The sequence below is a fragment of the Oncorhynchus masou genome, chromosome 8 (genome assembly GCF_036934945.1).
Source record: "Oncorhynchus masou masou isolate Uvic2021 chromosome 8, UVic_Omas_1.1, whole genome shotgun sequence".
Taxonomy (NCBI): Eukaryota; Metazoa; Chordata; class Actinopteri; order Salmoniformes; family Salmonidae; genus Oncorhynchus; species Oncorhynchus masou.
Genome location: NC_088219.1, coordinates 28,702,365 through 28,722,586, shown reverse-complemented (window position 1 = coordinate 28,722,586; position 20,222 = coordinate 28,702,365). Strand labels below are relative to the sequence as shown.

The window sequence follows — 20,222 nt, the reverse complement described above, 5'->3', positions numbered from 1 at the left end:
ACACTGTAAATGACCCCACTCTTCTCTCTTAGCAAAAGAGATCCATTGATTGCTGAAGTCCTTCTTCACATAATAAAGTGTGTATACTGTAATATTTCACCTAGAACTGACCTGTTTTCCCATGTAGCATTTCACTGCACCTTCAGGAAAGAGGGAAAGGCAAACATGAAGGGACAGACCAGACAAAGTTCCTATGACACAGGGTGCTGTAGATGTCCTGGAGGGCTGGCAGTGTGTCCCTATTGGACCGGCTGCACTACCCTCTTGACAGCAATGCGGTTGTGGGCAGTGCAGATGCCGTAGCAGGCAGTGATGCAGCATGACAGAATGCTCCCGATGGTGCATCTGTAGAAGTTCATGAGGGTCTTAGGGCCCATGCTGAATTTATTCCGCCTCCTGAGTTTGAAGAGGCATTGTTGTGCCTTCTTCACTACGGTGTCGGTGTGGTGGGCCCATTTCAGGTCCTACGTGATGTGCACGCCAAGGAACTTGAAGCTTTTGACCCTCTTCACTGCGGCCCGTTGATGTGGATGGGGGCGTGCTCTCTCTGCTGTCTACTGTAGTCCACGATCAGCTCCTTCATTTTGTTGACGTTGAGGAAGAAGTTATTTCCCTGGCACCACTCCATCAGGGCACTAACAACCTCCCTGTTGGCTGTCTCGTTGTTATTGGTGATCAGGCGCTGTTGCTGTTATGTCGTCAGAACTTGATGGAGTCATGCATAACCACGCAGTCATGGCTGAACTGAGAGGAGCGGGCTGAGCACGCATCCCTGGTGGGCCCCTTGTTGAGGATCAGCGTGGCAGAGGTGTTATTGCCTACCTACACAGCCTGGGGCGAACCGTAAGGATGTCTAGGACCCAGTTGCTGGGTGTTAAAACCCGAGCTGTAGTCGAATAACAGTATTCTCACTTGGGTATTCCTCTTGCCTAAGTGGGACAGGGAGGTGTGCAGAGCAGTGACTATTAGCGTGGTGTGCAAATTGTAGTGGGTTGAGGGTGTCTGGTAAAGTGTAGGTGATATGGTCCTTGATAAAACTCTCAAAGCACTTCATGATGACAGAAGTGAGTACTATAGTGTGATATTCATTTAGTTCAGTTAGCTTTGCTTGCTTGGGTACAATAACAATGGTAGACATCTTAAAGAAAGTGGGGACGACAAACTGGGATATGGATAGATTGAATATGTCCATAAACACTCCAGCCAGCTAGTCTGCACATGTTCTGAGGATGCGGCTGGGGATGCCATCCAGGCCAGCAGCCTTGCGAGGGTTAACACTCTTGAAAGTCACGTCGGCCACAGAGATCTAGAGATCACAGTCCTCGTGAGCAGAGTGGGCCCATGTCGGCGGCTCTGTGTTATTCTCCTCAAAGGGGGTGAAGAAGGCGTTCGGCTTATCTGGGAGTGAGGTGTTGATGTAAGCGATGTGGCTGGTTTCCCCTTTATAATCCAATTGTCTGAAGTCCCTGCCGCATGCGTCACATGTCCGAGCTGTTGAATTGCGACTCCACTTTGTCAACTCTTTGATTACCTTATGGAGGTCATGGCTGGTCTGTTTGTATATGTCCATGTTCCTGGTCAATTTGCCGTGGTTAAATGCAGTGTTTCACGCTTTCAGTTTTGTGCGACTGCTGCCATCTATCCACGGTTTTTGGTTTGGATATGTTCTGATCATCACTGTAGGAACAACATCCTCTAAGCACTTCCTGATGAACCCAGTGACAGAGTAAGTGTAATCGTCAATGTTATTTCCAGTGGCGACCCGGAACATATCCCAGTCCACCTGATCACACAGTAGATTCAGAGTGTCCCTTTCCTCTTCTCCTACCTCTCATTACTTTTACAGATTAGTTGAACGGTAAGAGAGGAGAAAAGCATGCTATGAAAGAGTATTGGGATGCAGCCTCCTAATGTCTCCCATGTGTGCCGCAGAGCCAACCTTTGATCCCTCCATCGCCAACTGTGACTTTGAGGGTGATTTCTGCTGACACACCCAGGATCAAATGGAAGGATCCCCATGGAAGAGGGTGTCAGTCAAGCCCAACATCTACAGGATTGGGGACCACACAACAGGGGCAGGTTAGAGATGATACGATTTTGATCACCAAGAGATGCTAGAGGCGTAATTAGTGAACGAGAGATGGCTTCTCTATCTTCTCCTGCTTACAATTTGCACTGCGTTACATTTGGCTTTGGTAAAAACCTGAAGTATTTCAAGTGTCAGAAAGCCACATAAACAACGGCGTATTTTGAGACTTAACCAATGTGTGTAAAGTGAAAATATTCCATGGCAAACCAATTGACAGAAAACAATATTGCTCAAGATAATAATAACAGTTCTTTCTCTTCACACAGGATCCTTCCTTCTGGCCCACTCCCGGCTGAATCCACGCGCTGGCTATATTAGCCACCTGCTCGGGCCTCTTCTGCCCGGCAACATGAAGTACTGTCTGAGGTTCCACTACTCTCTCTGTGAATTCATCCAGACAGACCAGGCTCTCATCGTTTACATTCAGGATCAGAGTGGAATCACACAGGAGAGGATATGGACCCAGAATGACAAGGTGTCTGGATAGCGACAGAGGTCACCATCCAGAGTCCCCATGTTGCCAATGTAAAATGGCTTAACATGTATTCTTTTCCTTTTTAGTTAGTCAGTTATTTTCATTCCTCAGTCACAACAACTGTCCTGTGCATGCCTTGCCCATAGTGTTTCATAATGTTTGTGACGGAACTCCTTGTGTTTATTCGGCCTTACATTGTACCTTGTTTAATTGTCAGTCCTTTGGTTTGGCTCCAGCTTCATAAGGAGCAGCAGTTTAAAATGAAACAGGAATGCCGAAGTCCGTAGTCACGGATTCTCCTCGTTGGTTTTTCTTTTTAAACAGCTTTTGCCCTGTTAAAACATGGATCATACCATATCACAATATATTACATTTACATTTAAGTCATTTGGCAGACGCTCTTATCCAGAGCGACTTACAAATTGGTGAATTCACCTTATGACATCCAGTGGAACAGCCACTTTACAATAGTGCATCTAAATCATTTAAGGGGGGGTGGGGGTGGGGGTGAGAAGGATTACTTTATCCTATCCTAGGTATTCCTTAAAGAGGTGGGGTTTCAAGTGTCTCCGGAAGGTGGTGATTGACTCCGCTGTCCTGGCGTCGTGAGGGAATAGAGATAGATATTACATAGATGTAACTGTCTGGAAATGTTTTATGCAGTTACATTGTCCAGAAGCTATAACCTCTGAGAATGTCTGTGGTTGATGATGTCACCCACTCTGCCCCTGCTGTCCAGGTGGTGTTTGTCAGCACATGTACAAACTTCTGACTGTGGGTCAGTCGCTCTGGATGACATCAGTGTGAGCCTCGGGGATTGTGATCTTACAGCAGGTAACTTTACCTTCACTGATCCCTGATGCCCACAGGACCTCTGGGAGATCTCTGGAAGTAGTGCCTCTGTGATAAACTTAATTTAGCTCCTTGAGTCATTTTGGGTGTCCATCTACAGGTCTTCTTCTGTCTGTAACTTTGAAACGGGTCACTGTGGGTACATTCAGGACAAAGAGGGTGATAAGGGTGACTGGGTACTGGTGAGAGGGCCTACCCCCACTTCTTACACCGGGCCGAGGGTGGATCACACCACAGGAGTCGGTGAGTATCCAACTCCCTCTAGCATTCACTGAAGGAGTGTAAATGTGACATCATTGTAGTCTGATTCCATGTTATACCATGATAGTTAGAGTTTAACCCTGTGAAACTCTGTTTGTCAGGGTACTACATGCACATTGAGGCCTCTAACATGCTGCCTGGTCAAAATGCCCGACTATTCTCCAGTCCTCTGAGGAGGTCCAGGGGTTCTCTGTGCCTGCGTTTCTTCTACCACATGTATGGCTCGGGCATAGGTGAGCTCAGTGTCCATCTGAGCAAGAATGGAAAGGATGAATTGCTATGGAAACGCACTGCAGAGCAGAGCATCACCTGGCTGACAGCCACTGTGGAATACCAAAGTGACCAACAGCATCAGGCAAGTGGTGAAAAACGTCACTACCCATAATCCCTCTCCTCCTCTGTACCATAACACCTGAGACGTAAGAGGAAACAAAACACCCCACTCGCTGTTTTATTCTGGGGGGAGGGGGGGGTTTCTGGTTCAATGTAAGTCAATGAACTAAGTAACTGCGATTGCATTCATATCTATGAGAGATACACCCAGTTAAGTAAACCAGAACTTACCTTTTTTTCCCAATGGTAAACGGCGTCAGTGAACTATACTGAACAAAAATATAAACACAGCATGTAAAGTGTTCGTCCCATGTTTCATGAGCTGAAATACATTATCCCAGAAATGTTCCATATGCACAAAAAGCTTATTTCTCTCCAATTTTGTGCACAAATGTGTTTACATCCCTCTTAGTGAGCATTTCTCCTTTATGTATGCCATTTAGCAGATGCTTTTTCATCCTTTTCCAAGATAATTCATCCACCTGACAGGTGTGGCATATCAAGAAGCTGATTACACAGGTGCACCATTTGAAGGGGACAATAAAGGCCACTCTAAAATGTGCAGTTTTGTCACACAACACAATGCTTCAGATGTCTCAAGTTTTGAGGGAACATGCAATTGGCATTCTGATTGCAGGAATGTCCACCCAAGCTATTGCCATTAAATGTTGATTTCTCTACCATAAGCCGCCTCCAACGTCATATTAGAGAGTTTGGTAGTACGTCCAACTGGCCTCACAACCGTAGACCACGTGTAACCACACCAGCCCAGGACCGCCACATCTGACTTCTTCACTTGTGGGATTGTCTGAGACCAACCACCCAGACAGCTGATGGCTCCCAAGTCAATCAATCAAATGTATTTATAAATCCCTTTTTACATCAGCAGATGTCGCAAAGTGCTATACAGAAACCCAGCCGAAAACCCCAAACAGCAAGCAATGCAGATATAGAAGCACGGTGGCTAGGAAAAATGTCCTAGAAAGGCAGGAACCCAGGAAGAAACCTAGAGGAATCAGGCTCTGAGGGGTTGTCTCTTCTGGCTGTACCGGGTGGAGATTATAAGAGTACATGGCCATTTAAGGCCAGATTGCTCTCTAAGACATTCAAACGTTCATAGATGACCAGCAGTGTCAAATAATAATCACAGTGGTTGTAGAGGATGCAACAGGTCAGCACCTCAGGAGTAAATGTCAGTTGGCTTTTCCTAACCAAGCATTCAGCGGTCGAGACAGCAGGTCTCGAGACAGCAGAGAGAATAGAGAGAAAACCGCAGGTCCGGGACAAAGTAGCAAGTCCAGTGAACAGGTCAGGGTTCCATAGCCGCAGGCAGAACAGTTTCAACTGGAGCAGAAGCATGACCAGGTGGACTGGGGACAGTCAGGAGTGAGTGGGCCTATGCCCTCCCAGGCCCATCCATGCCCGGTCATGAGAAACCCATAGATTAGTGCATCATTTATTTATTTCAATTGACTGATTTCATTATATAAACTGTAACTCTGTAAAATATTTCAAATTATTGCATGTTACATTTATTTTTTTGTTCAGTATATATTAATTTATTCACCATCTTTTCTTTGATAACACCATCTCCAAATTACAAAAAGATATTAAGGCAAGGGTTTGAAGAATTACACTACTACTGCACCCAGTCTTATTCACAATGTGCTCTGGCCAAATACTTTTTTACTGAGTCATCACTTGTTCTTTTTCTCCTATTGTTCTAGATCGTATTTGAGGCCATCAGGGGTTCCTCAATAAGAAGTGATATAGCCATTGACAGCATTGTGTTTGAAAGTAGACTGTGCCCAGGTATTGTATCTGTTGCCCGATAAGGGTCATACAACCTCTCCAAATATGTATTGTTTTGGTTTCATGTTGTCTTGCATAACCTTGTCCCCAGGCTCAGTTCAAGATCTGGCTGGGAACGAGATTGTCTTTCATGGAACTTATTACTCCAGTTTGTTATCTTTTTTGTCCACAAATATTGAAGTCAAAATGACCCATTCCCCTGGAAACGCAAATGACATTGAGTGAAGGAGCAGCAGAGGGGAATGGTGCAGAATATGATGCATGCATCAAAACTGAGTTGAATCTTGCACATGTGGACAAACATTTTCTGTTTTACTGATGGCACCAACTCGTTTTGCACATATTTTATTTTTATTTCACCTTTATTTATTAACCATTTACAACTGCGACCTGGCCAAGATAAAGCAAAGCAGTGCGACACAAACAACAACACAGATATACACATGCAATAAACAAACATGCAGTCAATAATACAATAGAAAAAGTCTATATACAGTGTGTGCAAATGAGGTTGGATAAGAGAAGTAAGGCAATAAATAGGCCATAGTGGCGAAGTAATTACAATATAGCAATTAAACACTGGAGTGATAGTTGTGCAGAAGATGAGTGTGCAAGTAGAGGTATTGGGGTGCAAAGGAGCAAAATAAATCAAATAAATAACAGTATGGGGGACGAGGTAGTTGGATGGGCTATTTACAGATGGTCTATGTACAGGTGCAGTGATCTGTGATCTGCTCTGACAGCTGGTGCTTAAAGTTAGTGAGGGAGATATGAGTCTCCAGCTTCAGTGATTTTTGCAGTTCGTTCCAGTCATTGGCAGCAGAGAACTGGAAGGAAAAGTGGCTAAAGAAGGAATTGGCTTTGGGGGTGACCAGTGAGATATACCTGCTGGAGCGCGTGCTACGGGTGGGTGCTGCTATGGTGACCAGTGAGCTGAGATAAGGCGGGGCTTTACCTAGCAAAGACTTATAGATGTCCTATAGCCAGTGTGTTTGGTGACGAATATGAAGCAAGGGCCAGCCAACAAGAGCATACAGGCAGTAGTATATGGGGCTTTGGGGACAAAACGGATGGACTGCATCCAATTTGCTGAGTGGAGTGTTGGAGGCTATTTTGTAAATGACATTGTCGAGGATCTGTAGGATAGTGGCAGCATGAGTGAAGGAGGCTTTGTTGCGAAATGGGAAGCCGATTCTAGATTTAATTTTGGATTGGAGAAATGTGAGTATGGAAGGAGAGTTTACAGTCTAACCAGACACCTAGTATATGTGGACAACTACAAATACCTAAGTCAGAACCGTCCAGAGTAGTTATGCTGGACGGGGGTGCAGATGTGGTTAGCGATCGGTTGAAGAGCATGCATTTAGTTTTACTTGCATTTAAGAGCAGTTGGAGGCCACGGAAGGAGAGTTGTATGGCATTGAAGCCCGCAAGGAGATTAGTTAACACAGTGTCCAAAGAAGGGCCAGAAGTATACAGAATGGTGTCGTCTGCGTAGAGGTGGATCAGAGACTCACCAGCAGCAAGAGGGACATCATTGATGTATACAGAGAAAAGAGTCGGCCCGAGAATTAAACCCTGTGGCACCCAAATAGAGACTGCCAAAGGTCCAGACAACAGGCCCTCCAATTTGACACACTGAACTCTATCTGAGAAGTAGTTGGTGAACCAGGCGAAGCAGTCATTTGATAAACCAAGGCTGTTGAGTCTGCTGATAAGAATGTGGTGATTGACAGAGTCGAAAGCCTTGGCCAGGTCGATGAATACAGCTGCACAGTATTGTCTCTTATTGATGGCGGTTATGATATAATTTAGGACCTTGAGCGTTGCTGAGGAGCACCCATGACCAGCTCGGAAACCAGATTGCATAGCGGAGAAGGTACAGTGGGATTCAAAATGGTCAGTGATCTGTTTGTTAACTTGGCTTTCGAAGACCTTAGAAAGGCAGGGTGGGATAGATATAGGTCTGTAGCAGTTTGGGTCTAGAGTGTCTCACCCTTTGAAGAGGGGGATTACCACGGCAGCTTTCCAATCTTTGGGGATCTCAGACGATACGAAAGAGAGGTTGAACAGGCTAGTAATAGGGGTTGCAACAATTTTGGCTGATAATTTTAGAAAGAGAGGGTCAAGATTGGACCCCTACAAATCAGCAGGGCTAGACAGATTTTGTGTGTGTGTGTCTCTTAGGAACAGGGCACCCCTCAAGGGGGTTATATCTTGTGGGAAGTAGATGAAGCACCCTGCATCCCACTGCTGGCTTGCTTCTGAAGCTAAACAGGGTTGGTCCTAGTTGGTCCCTGAATGGGAGACCAGATGCTGTTGGAAGTGGTGTTGGAGGGCCAGTCCGAGGCACCCTTTCTTCTGGTCTACAAAAAATATCCCAATACCCCCAGGGCAGTGATGGGAGACATTGCCCTGTGTAGGGTGCTTTCTTTTGGATGGGATGTTAAATGCGTGTCCTGACTCTCTGTGGTCACTGAAGATTCCATGGCACTTATTGTAAGAGTAGGGGTGTTAACCCCGGTGTCCTGGCCATCGTGGTCACATAATCATCCCCAGCTTACAATTGGCTCATTCATCCCTTCTCTCCCCTGTAACTATTCCCCATGTTGTTGCTGTAAATGAGAATGTGTTCTCAGTCTGCTAAATGACTTAAATGTAAATGTAAATGTAGTCAACTTACCTAGTTAAATAAAACATACAAATAAACTCTTCTTGGAGTGATTGATGCATAACAGATTAATTGTGTGAAGAAAAAGTGTTATTTTGTTTTTTGATATGGAGTCTCTCCCTACTCAAGTGCATTTAGGTTATATTAACTACAGAGTTAGATCATTGGTCCTAAGACCAATACAGTGTGATCATTGTAAAGATTTTGGTCATGTTTCAAGTGTTTGCAGAAGGGAGAAGCCGAGATGTCCAAGTTGTGGAAAATATCATATTATGTGTTATAAAAGTGATAAATGTGACATGTTGCAATTGTGGTGGGAAGCATGAAGCTACATCTTTTGATTGCCCCACAAGGGTGAAAGAGAATGAGGTGGCCAAAGTCAGGGCTATCCAGAGCATATCATATGCAGCAGCTGTTAAAAGGGTTGATGGTTGGAATGGTGCACATGAAGAGTCTATGGTGGTGGATAGGCCTTCACTGCAGGCTGCAGGGGTTGCCTTTCACCAGCAGGATCCTGCCATTTCAAAGGTTAAGAAGGTGGAATTTGTGGCCTTTATAGCTATGGTGATAAATAGCACTGCCAAGGTGGAAAGCAAGTCCAGGAAGATAGAAATCATTGTGGAAGAGGAGGAGCGGCTCCTGGGGCTGAAAAACTTCTCGTGAAGGAGTAACATGGAATATTATCACAAGCTGTACTGGTACACCCTCTTCGGTCCTAGAGCCTGAGAAGGGTGATAATGGAGTATTAAAAGAGAAGTGGGAATTTTGTTTTGTAAATGTACTATTTTTATTTGGGTGAAGTAAATTGGTTTCCCTATCACGTATGGACATATTTTTTTTTTTACCTTGTTTTGGTTTCAACTTGTCTAGTTGGTGGCGGCAATACACCTTTTGGGGTTGACGTGCGTTATCCTTGTGAAATGTTTGAAGTAAGCTAATCTAGCTAGTTAGGTAATTTAGCTAGCTGTGAGAGAAGTTGCTGTTTTTCAGAGAGACACCTACTTGGCGTGAACAACCGAGTTCAAGATTATGGTAATTCTATATATGACCAAGTCTTGTAGCTAACTAAATGTACTAGCAAGCGTCAAAGTTGCTGAATGTGCTTGTGTCCGACATAGGTTGTTGTATTGTAGCCGAGGCTACCTAACGTTAACCTACTGAATATGCTAACTATTAGATAAAGTTGCTGCACTTAAGTTAAGCTGACACAATTCACACAGAACCTATGACCACTCCATAGTTCACCCTGGACCAAACCCGAACATGATTGTGGGAGCCAATGGAACTGGGAAGTCCAGTATTGTCTGGGTCTAGCAGGAAAGACTACCAATCTGGGCAGAGGGGACAAGGTAGTTGGCTATTTATTAATAATTGTAACATTACTGACGTTAGCAAGCTACAACTGGGATATGTTGTCAACTTTTATTTAACTTCAAGAGCTTCAAACTTTCCGTAGCATTATTTTGGATTGTTGAATGTATGGCACTCTATATTGTACTTCATTTCTGTTTGTTTTAGGTTTTGTATTTGATTGTACAGAATTGAATTGATAACTTGTATTATTCTGACTAGGTTGGACTGTACGTGAAGCGTGGGTGCAACAAAGGATCGGTTGAGAATAAATTGTAAGTCTGTTAAATTGTAGGTCTGTTATTGATTAAATCAGAAATGCCATCACACGGATTCCCATATGTCTCCAATAGTAGGTATAATAACATTGATGCAACCCCACCTGTGTTTTCAGGTACAAGGCCGGGGGGAACCTGGTGATCAACAGAGATCCACGTGGAGAATAACCAGTCAGTGAGGCTGCTGAATGGGAGCCACTCCAGCCTGAAGGCTGTGGAGGTGAAGGCTCTACAGATCCAAGTAAGCAACCTCTGCCAGTTCCTGCCACAGGTGAGTGTAAAATTGGAGGTAACACTTTTTTTTTTTTTACTTGAATGCTAACGTCCTACTGCTTCCAATTTTCTGACCACCCTTTGCCTCCTGCCCTGTGACTTTGCAGGAGAAGGTGGGTGAGTTTGCCAAGATTGAGCTGCTAGAGGCCACAGACAAGTCAGTGGGGCCTCCAGAGATTTCCGAGTTCCACTGCAAGCTCAAGACCTTCCGCACCAAAGAGAGGGAACTGGAGGTGAGCACAGTTTTAACTCTAGCTCTATAGATGAACGTGGACTCATTGCTTCTTCTTTTACAAAGAGGTTTTTGCTGCGGAGTTGACCGCTCAGGGGAGAGCAAGTTCAATGGTATGCTGGTATTGTTTTTTGGTAGAATGTGTGCAAGGAAGAAGGCCAGCGCCCTGGAGAAGTTCAAGCAGAGGAAGGAACGGAACAAGCATGGCGTGGAGCGCTACTATGAGAAGAAGAGGCACCTGGACATGATTCAGATGCTGGATAAGAAGAAACCCTGGGTGGTGAGTTTCAATAGCAAGATCATCTGACACATTATGTATACCGTTTACTCCAGACACTACAACGTGATGTAAACTGTTTTTGTTGCAAAACATTTTGCTATGTTGTGCACTAATGAATACTACCCTGTAGTCATTCATAGCTTGCAATAAGACACTGGACATGGGTAGATTATCCTCCATGTAAAAACAAATTGCATGTGAGTGTGTTTTATATGAATGTTATGTGAATATGTTCATCTTTGTCAACCCTTTCTGTCCTCTCCAGGAATATGAGACCGCCTGTAATGAGCTGGAGGGGGTGAAGAAGGAGAGGGAGGATGCCAAGAAGCAGCTAAAAACCGTGAGGGAGACCCAGGCCCCCATGCTGAAGAAGATCCAGCACATCGACAGCCAGCTGAGGCCCATCGAGAACCAAATGAAAGACAAGGTCAGACAGGCTCCCTGGGCTGTGTAGCTGGGCTGGATGGGGATGTCCATTTATTCCACTTAGTTCCAGGGTCGATTAATTTTGAAACGGGGCCCCGGGTAGAAGCATTGGTTATATTTACTTGGTGGGTGATACTGCAAAGACATTTGTGAACCAGTGTGTTGTGTAGCCCGCGGACTGGTGGTGATGTATCCTTGTTGTGTTCCAGACGGCCAGCGTCAGGGAGGCCTCTCAGAAGTGTAAACAGAAACGGGACCACCTGGACAGTAAGCACAGAGAGGTTTGGCACTGTTTCCTTTATTTCTGCCTTATTTTTATACTCTCTTGATACCAATGAGAACGTATGACATAAAAATACATGGACAAATGCTTGATCCTCCCTTATCCCTCTAGATTGAGGACATCAAGCAGGCATTCAGTCTGAAGCAGACTGAGGAGGCGGACCGGCAGAAGTGAATCAGCAACACCCGATGGATGATTGACGACCAGCGGGCAGAGATGGCTAACCTGGGCGACCAATCGGACGTGACGCCGCGGCTCGGTGTGGGGAACGCCGAGTTGAAGCACATCCATGAGGAGAAGGCCCACCTACGCAGGGAGAATGACAAGCTGAACAGAGTGTAGACGTAGGAGAGGCACAGGCTCTGAGGTGTTTTGGCGCAGTGCCTTACTGCACCATTTTAACCATGGTGAAGTGTTACACATACCATTTGACTTGGTGCTAAACATCCTGTAGTGTTGAAGAACAGGCTGAGAAGTCTGGATGACATGATGAAGATCGAGGAGAAGCTGAGAGGGTGCTCCAAGGACACCTACGCTGCTCTCAAGTGGCTGAGGCAGAACAAACACCTCTTTAATGGCAACGTCTATGAACCAATGATGCTCGTGGTGAGAGTATACTATTTGCCCTGGCCCTGTCCTAATACTTTGAAGTATCATTGTCATTGTTGAGCACCCCTCATACTTTTGTTTGTTTGCTGTAGCACGGAGGTCTTTTTTCAATTAAGACTACTTGGTTCGAAGAACAGTACGTATAACTATGTAAAAAGAATTTGAAAGCCCGTCGTAGGATTTTGTTGAATTAAACGTTCTGTTCTATCAGATCAGTGTCCGCAGCCCGAAAAATGCCAAGTAAGTGGAGAACCACATTCCTTTCAATGACCTGCGGGCCTTCATCTTCCAGAAGAGAGAGGACATGGAGAATTTCATGACAGAGGTGAGAAGGGTCAGCAATAGATTCAGAAAGAAATTCAACTGCCAATACAACAAAATCACAATGCTCTGTCGTCAATGATACAAGACCAGGTTTGTACGTTCATGAAAATCCTTGAAAAATTTTAAATGGTATTTTCCAGGCCTGGAAAAGTTTTATGAAATGATAAAATTCTAAAAGGTTTGGAAAAGTAAAAAAATATTAAATTCATTTCTATGAATGTAATTTATTTAGGCACAGTTTTTAAATATGTTTATTTTTATTTAATTGATAACACGTCAGTGTCATTCCAATCCTGGCTGACGTGTCTGGTTGCGCGTCTCTCGTAGGTAGGGGTTCGAGACAAGTGGGCTGTTGCTCAAGGAGAAGCGGGACAGTCGGACATTGTAGCAGCAGATAGGCCTAGCCTGTAAAATATTATAGAGAACAGACTAATAACTAGGTAGCCAATTCAAAACTGTTAACTGTTTAGCTGTTATTAGCGTGTATTAAGGTTTGTCATATCCCAGAACTTTTCACCAACAATCACAAAAAAGGCCATATGAAGTTGATAAATTTTTTTTGAACAATACATATGATTAATTGAAACGATTCTTTTTGACAAAATGAACAATTCACTTTGCCATTAGTTGGGATTCGGTTCAATTGTGGTGAATCTAATCATGTGAATAATAATTATATTTTGCGAATAGTAATTTTAGGAAAAAATATTTGATGTGGCTTTTTGAATTATGTGGATACTTCCAGTTAGTTTGGGCATCCAATGTATGGAATATTGTAACTCAATAGATGCTAGTTAGCCTGCAAAGTAAACACGACTAAGGTAGCTAAGATATATAAATATGACTAAAATCGAAAAGGTATATTTCCTGGAGAAAATTTGTGGGTTTGCTTCAGCTGAATAAAAATATTTGTAACCTACAATAGCCATTTGATCTTTGATATATCTAGTGAGCTAATTCTTTCAAAAGGCATAAAGTATTTGGTTATAATGTTGCAATGTTCTACATCAAGGGTGGTCAACCATCCTCCAGGAGAGCTACTGGCTTCTAGTCCCCCTCTAACGAACAACATTTTTAGAAATGAGCTGCTCAACCGGACCTTGATAGACTGGCTCTGTGTTTGAGCAGAGCTTGAACAAAAGCCTTGACACCCAGTAGCTCACTGAGGGTTGACCACGTGTTTTATGTAGTTACCTAACAGGTGTTCTGCATTGTGGGGGCTTAAGTGCCTTGCACAACGACAGGTGATGGTACATGGGATCAGAGAGCATTCTCCCAGAGTCGATGCCACATTACGCTTACTTTTTTTTATACATACATATGTTTATACATAACCAAATTTCCATGACCAACAATTGTATAAGTTAAAAGTTTAGTGACCATGTGACCCACCTACCCAGGCCCTAGTTATAGGCTCTAGTTAAAGGAACTATATACAGTGGGAAAAGTTTTATAATGGATTTGCCCTTGGCCTCAGGTACGTGACAGCCAGAACCTGAGGGTGAATTCAGTCTTTGCTCCTGAGGAGTCCTGTGCCACATACCCCCTTCCCGACCCACTGAGTCCCTGAAGTGAGTGGTCCTCTCATACTGTCCCAATATGGATTGTAAATGTATTAAGCCTATACCTAACCTCAACCGTAATCTTAACACTTCCATTTGTATGTGTAAGATAATTTAATAATAATATAATTTAATTGCTATATTGTAATTATTTCGCCACCATGGCCTATTTCCTTAACTTACCTCATTTGCACTCACTGTATATAGCCTTTTTGTTTTCTTTTGTTCAACTGTATTATTGACTGTGTTTTGTTTATTCGATGTGTAACTCTGTTGTTGTATGTGTCGAATTGCTATGCTTTATCTTGGCCAGGTCGCAGTTGCAAATGAGAACTTGTTCTCAACTAGCCTACCTGGTTAAATAAAGGTGAATTTAAAAAAAAAAATAATAATAATAAAGATGCATTTTTTATTTTTCCTGTCTGTAGGCGTTTCGGGTTCTTTGCGTACCACTTCGTTGCTCCAGAAGAGGTTATGAGCTACCTCTGCAACCAGTACAAAGTGCACAATGTTCCCGTGGGAACGGACCAAACCAAAGCCATGATCAAGACGGTATGTTCCATACCCCAGAGTGGCCTGGGAGGATGGAGAGTTATTTTGAATTTCAACAAATGTCACTTTGATATTTTATTTGATTTCTGAACAGACTGGAATATAAAATGCGCCAAACTAGGAGTGTGACTGTTAAATTGGGATCCCCAATGTTATGAAAATCCCTAACAAAATATATTTTTGAGGCTATAAAGGCCTGGGGAAAGTTGTGTAATGTAAGTAAAACCAGAGAGGAAGAGGTGAACTTAGCTCGCATGCTTTGCAGTAGCCTAAGACATTGTGAGACGCAGATTACCAAGATGTACAGTGGGGCAAAAAATTATTTAGTCAGCCACCAATTGTGCAAGTTCTCCCACTTAAAGATGAGAGGCCTGTAATTTTCATCATAGGTACACTTCAACTATGACAGACAAAATGAGAGAAATAAATCCAGACAATCACATTGTAGGATTTTTTTTAAATTAATTTATTTGCAAATTATGGTGGAAAATAAGTATTTGGTCAATAACAAAAGTTTATCTCAATATTTTGTTATATACCCTTTGTTGGCAATGACAGAGGTCAAACATTTTCTGTAAGTCTTCACAAGGTTTTCACACACTGTTGCACACTGTTGCTGGTATTTTGGCACGAAACATATGAACCGGCATTTTACTTGTCTGTAAAGGAATGCCACGAAGCGGGACTAACATTCATCACTAGGCGACCAGAACTGTCAATCAAATAATCTCAAACTGCCTGCGTGCAGACATTTAAATACTGTGACATACAAAGACATGTAGGAGAGAAAAAACACATCTAGCTACCCTGCCATTAAAAAACACAGCAGCACATCAATCCCCAATGTTTGTTGTCAGGGAAACAATACAGAACATTCTATGCCGGAGCAGAATTCTGAGAAGTTAGACGCTTCTGATTTTTGAATGCAGCTTTTTGAATGTATTTTTGTCTGAAAAGTTGTCAATTGTTGCTATTGACACGTTACTGTAGCTGCGTCCTATGTTTGGTAGATATAATATAGCCCTAGCAGTCATGCATGCATAATAGGGAAATTATTCTGCATTGTTAATTGACGTGGAATTGTATGAATTTTTTTTTGGGGGGGGGGGTTATCGTTTTAACGTAAAACCGATTTAAAAAAATAAATATAAATAAATAAATAAAAAAATAAAAAAATGTTTGTCACATCCCTACTTTCACCTCAATCATTTGAGGTGGCCATGTACTCGACCATGTATGTTTGTCAGGTGATTTGAGGAGCCTTATCTGAAGGTGCTCCACACGGCTTAGAAGTACTCCCTGAAGAAGTCCTTCTACTCAGGCAAGACCAGCACCAGTAACTCTGCTGTGCGGCCCTCCCAGTACCTCACCATGGCCGTGGACGCCGAGGACAAACGCCATATGGTGGAGCAGATCAGTGTGAGGACAGGAAAAATATGAATTTGAAATAACACATGCTGTAAACTGTCCATTAGCAGTCTGTATACTTTTGTCATTTCGCATAGGAAAGGAACTTTCTTAATATTGACTTGACACCTGCCATAGTAATACATTTATATCATAGACACAATGATGCTAGTTGGCATAGATAACTTGTAGTAATAATAATAATAATTAGCATAGCATTACACCTTGAAAGTGAAGTATAACCTTTGGCCATGCCCAGGCAGCTGAGAAGAGCATGCAGGCCATCGATGCACAGATGATAGCCATGCAGGAACGTGCTGCCAAACAGGATCGCCGTGACAACGAACTGCGGGCCCAGAAGAAGGCGCTCTCTGAGCTGAAGGGCAAAAAGAGACAGCTGGAACAGAAGATCAGCACCAAGCAGGACAGGTGGGTGGCAGACACACAGTGTAAACGTTTAGACAATCAGCTTCGTATTTGTTCTCACATACCATTTACTCTTCTGTGTGTAGTCTTTGGCAGATGGTGCAGGGGGCTGAGGAAGAGACTAAGGCCCAGATCTCTGCAGTCAACTCCCAGAAGGTGTCCATTGTGGCTGAGTTCATGGCCCACATGAAGGTACTGTCACTGGTTAATACTGAAGGCTCTATATACACAGATTCTATGTTACATGAGATTTGTATACTAAAACCCTTTTTATTCAACTCTCTCCTTCTCTTTTCCCTTCTCCAGCTGAGGGCTAGGTTGAGTATGGAGAAGGTGTACATGGCTCTAGAGACCGTGAGCATGACAGCAGAGAAGACCAAGCTGGAGACTGACTGCAAGGAGTAAAACTGCAAAAATGTTCTCAGCCTCAGGGCAAAATGTGTAGAATAGCAAGAAATTAGCTTTAAAACAGCAACATTTTCCCTTAGCCTCATGGAAAATGTGTAAAATATCATGAGATTAGCTATAAAACTGCACTTTTTCCTCTTTGCCCCATGGCAATGTGTGGAAGTATATATTTTTTTGCAGTATGCCCCACTGGTGTGTGTGTCTGAGATCATAGATTCTACCTCACTATTTAACCCCCCTCCCCAGATGGTGGATGAGTACAACAGTTGAGAGCAGGAGATCAAGAACCTGGAGAAAGAGCTGGATGACAAGAGCAATGCCCTTGACACCTACAGACAGAACATAGAGGTACTTCAATGTTTGGATTGGTCAGATTTACTAGGCTTTTGCACCTGTGCAAGATTGACCTGTGTTTTTGTTGTGAGGATTCCAAAAACAAAGCTAAATGTGAAATTGCCTTTTAAATAGTTCCATACCTGATTTGAACCTGGGTTATCTTTTCCCTTCATGTGTTTTGTTATTTCAATGCGTCATAAAAAAGCAGGTGCAAAATTGGTCTCTGAAAATACACAATCTAGAAAATCTGTGTGTGCTAGTGTACTTGCCCCAAAGTGCATGTTCAAGTGTGTTGTCTTACAGAGAGTAATGTTTCCTTCCTGAGGCCTTCACCCTCTCTGTTGACATGCTAAGGAGTGCTGGCTGAACCCTCTTAAGCAACTTGTAGAGCAGATTACCAGTCAACGCTCTCTGCTATCTCGTGCCCTAATTTGGGGTTTGACAGAAAAATATGCGCAGTTTATTTTGGCATTGCTCCCCTTACACATTTGCTCAACTTATTTGTTTGTTTTTATATACTCTCGTCAAATTAATAAATATTTTGTATATACTGTTCAAAACACTTTAAATAAATGTTTTCTTTCAGATTTGTAGGACTAAGAAAAGTTAATTGTCAATTGTTTAGATGCAAGTGGGGAAGGGGATACCTAGTCAGTTGCACAACTATGCATTAAACCGAACCCCCCTAACCCTACCCCCCCAGAGTGGTGCGGAGGGCTGCCTTAATTGACGTCATCGGCGCTCGGGTAGCAGCTGTTGCCTCGCTCAAGGACAGAACAGCATATTTTTCCACCTTGATGGCTTAGGGATTTGAACAAGCAACCTTTCGGTTATTGTCCCAAAGCTGTAACTGCTAAACTATCTGCCGCACAAGCGCTGTTCAATTTTGGGTCAAACAAATTAATAATGGAATATTTTTATATTTCAGTGACATCTAGTAATTCAGCGTGGCAAAAGACACTTTATGAATTATTTTTAATACATGTTAGTATGTTAGCTAATGGTTTTTGCTGAGTGCTTAGGACATCAGACACTGAAATCACCAAGCTTTTCCCTCACCCCCTCCCATTGTATCAATGGTCTCTTGATCAACTTGGATACCTTTTGTCTATAAACCAGAGTGAAAATGTCGTCATTTTGTTGTGCTCATCACCTCTGATCACATAGTGCAAAAGAGCTGGAAAAGCCTCGTATGGGGGGGGATCAATGGAGTGTTAGTTCCAAAGTTGTTTTTTTGGGGGGGGGGGGGGCGGTGGGATTATTTTAAGATGCTCTTTGAAGAGGTAGGGTTTCAGATGTTTTCCCGGCGGTGGGCAGGGACTGCTGTCCTAGCTTCAGGGGCAAGCTAGTTCCATCATTGGGGTGCCAGGATAAGAAGTGATAGAGCTGAGCGGGAGCTGCCATCCTGTAGGTGTGGGAGGGCCAAGAGATCAGAGGTGGGAGAACGGCGTGCTCGGGTTGGAGTGTAAGGGTTTGAGCATAGCCTGAAGGTAGGGAGGGGCAGTTCCTCTTGCTCCTCTGTAGGCAAGTACCATGGTCTTGTAGTGGATGTGAACGTCGACCGGAAGGCAGTAGAATGGACGGAAGAGCAGGGTGACATGGGAGAACTTAAGGTTGAACACCAGGCGTGCTGCAGCATTCTGGATAAGTTGCAGGGCTTTGACGGCACAAGCAGGGAGCCCAGCCAGCAGCGAGTTGCAGTAGTCCAGACGGGAGATGACAAGTGCCTGGATTAGGACCTGTGCGAGTTAGGGTCATACTCTATGGATGTTGTAGAGCATGACCCTGCAGGAGCCACTGCTTTGATCTTTGCAGAGAATGACAAGGTGTTGTCCAAGGTCACGTCAAGGTTCTTTGCATTTTTTTATTTTTATTGTTCAATTAGCTGGCCGCTCAACTATCTATACTTATGGTCAAATTGCCTGCCGGGGGGCCCCCATTGATTATGTTAGTCTGTCTCACTCAGATATATATTAAAAACATTTCTCTCCACCCTATGGCAAAATATGTAGAATGGCAGCAAACTTGCTTTAAAACTGTAACATTGTCTCCACCCCATGGCAAAATGTGTAGATTACAAAAAATGTATTTATTTATTTACATTTGCTGTCAAGAGTGGGGCCACATGTTTTGCTTGCAATGTTGGGAGTATGGATCTGGGTACGCAGACACCCGTGCACAATTGCAGCCCCTCGTGATGAGTTCAGAGTTGTTTGTGGCCTCTACCCCCATCAAAGTTGCCCATCCCTGATGTGAGGATATGACAGAGCCTGAGTGACTTGGTGTATTGACAGAGGGAGGGGGCCTAGAACCGAGCCCTCGGGGACACCAGACACATATCCTCTCCACATCACCAGGTAGGATGCAGTCCAAGAGTTAGCAGAGCCTGAGACACCCAGTCCTAAAAGGGTGGAGAATCTGATGGTTCACGGTAGCGGATAGATCTAGCATGATGAGAACAGAGGAGAGTGTCCGTTTTGGCAGTGTGAAGAGCCTCTGTGACACTAATTTACCAGTCAAAATGTGTAGATTTGCAGGAAATTTGCTTAACTTATCTCCACCTGTGGCAGAATGGGTAGAATTACAGGAAATGAGCCGTAATACTGCAGAAATGTTCTCTCGCATAGGTCCTCAAAGGCCAGGGCCCTGATAACCCTCAATATAAAATATGTCTTGTTCTGTGCATTTTCTTTTCTTGTGTTATTGTTCCACGTGTAGTTTCAAATGATTGTTCAATGCCATTACCGAAATTAAACTCTACCCAATATGATTTTCTTTACTACAGTCAGTGCTAACATTAGTATGATGTTGTGTAACGTAAACAAGGTATTACTCAAGTTTGACATGATTTACTTACCTAATATACAGTCATTGTTTACTCCGTTTTGTTACACTGTGTCCAAGCCACGATTGATGTAAAAACGATGACGAATGATTACAGATGCTTTTTGGGGGTGTTGACTGCTCAAATTCACTGATTTCC

General features: G+C 43.5%; 2 pseudogenes; both read left to right on the top strand.

Moving 5' to 3' along the window:
* The first annotated feature begins 1,910 nt into the window (after positions 1–1,910).
* Positions 1,911–6,047, top strand: LOC135543798 (MAM domain-containing protein 2-like; annotated as a pseudogene).
* Positions 6,048–8,123: 2,076 nt separating this feature from the next.
* LOC135543797 (structural maintenance of chromosomes protein 5-like) lies at positions 8,124–17,826 on the top strand (annotated as a pseudogene).
* Positions 17,827–20,222: the final 2,396 nt, after the last annotated feature.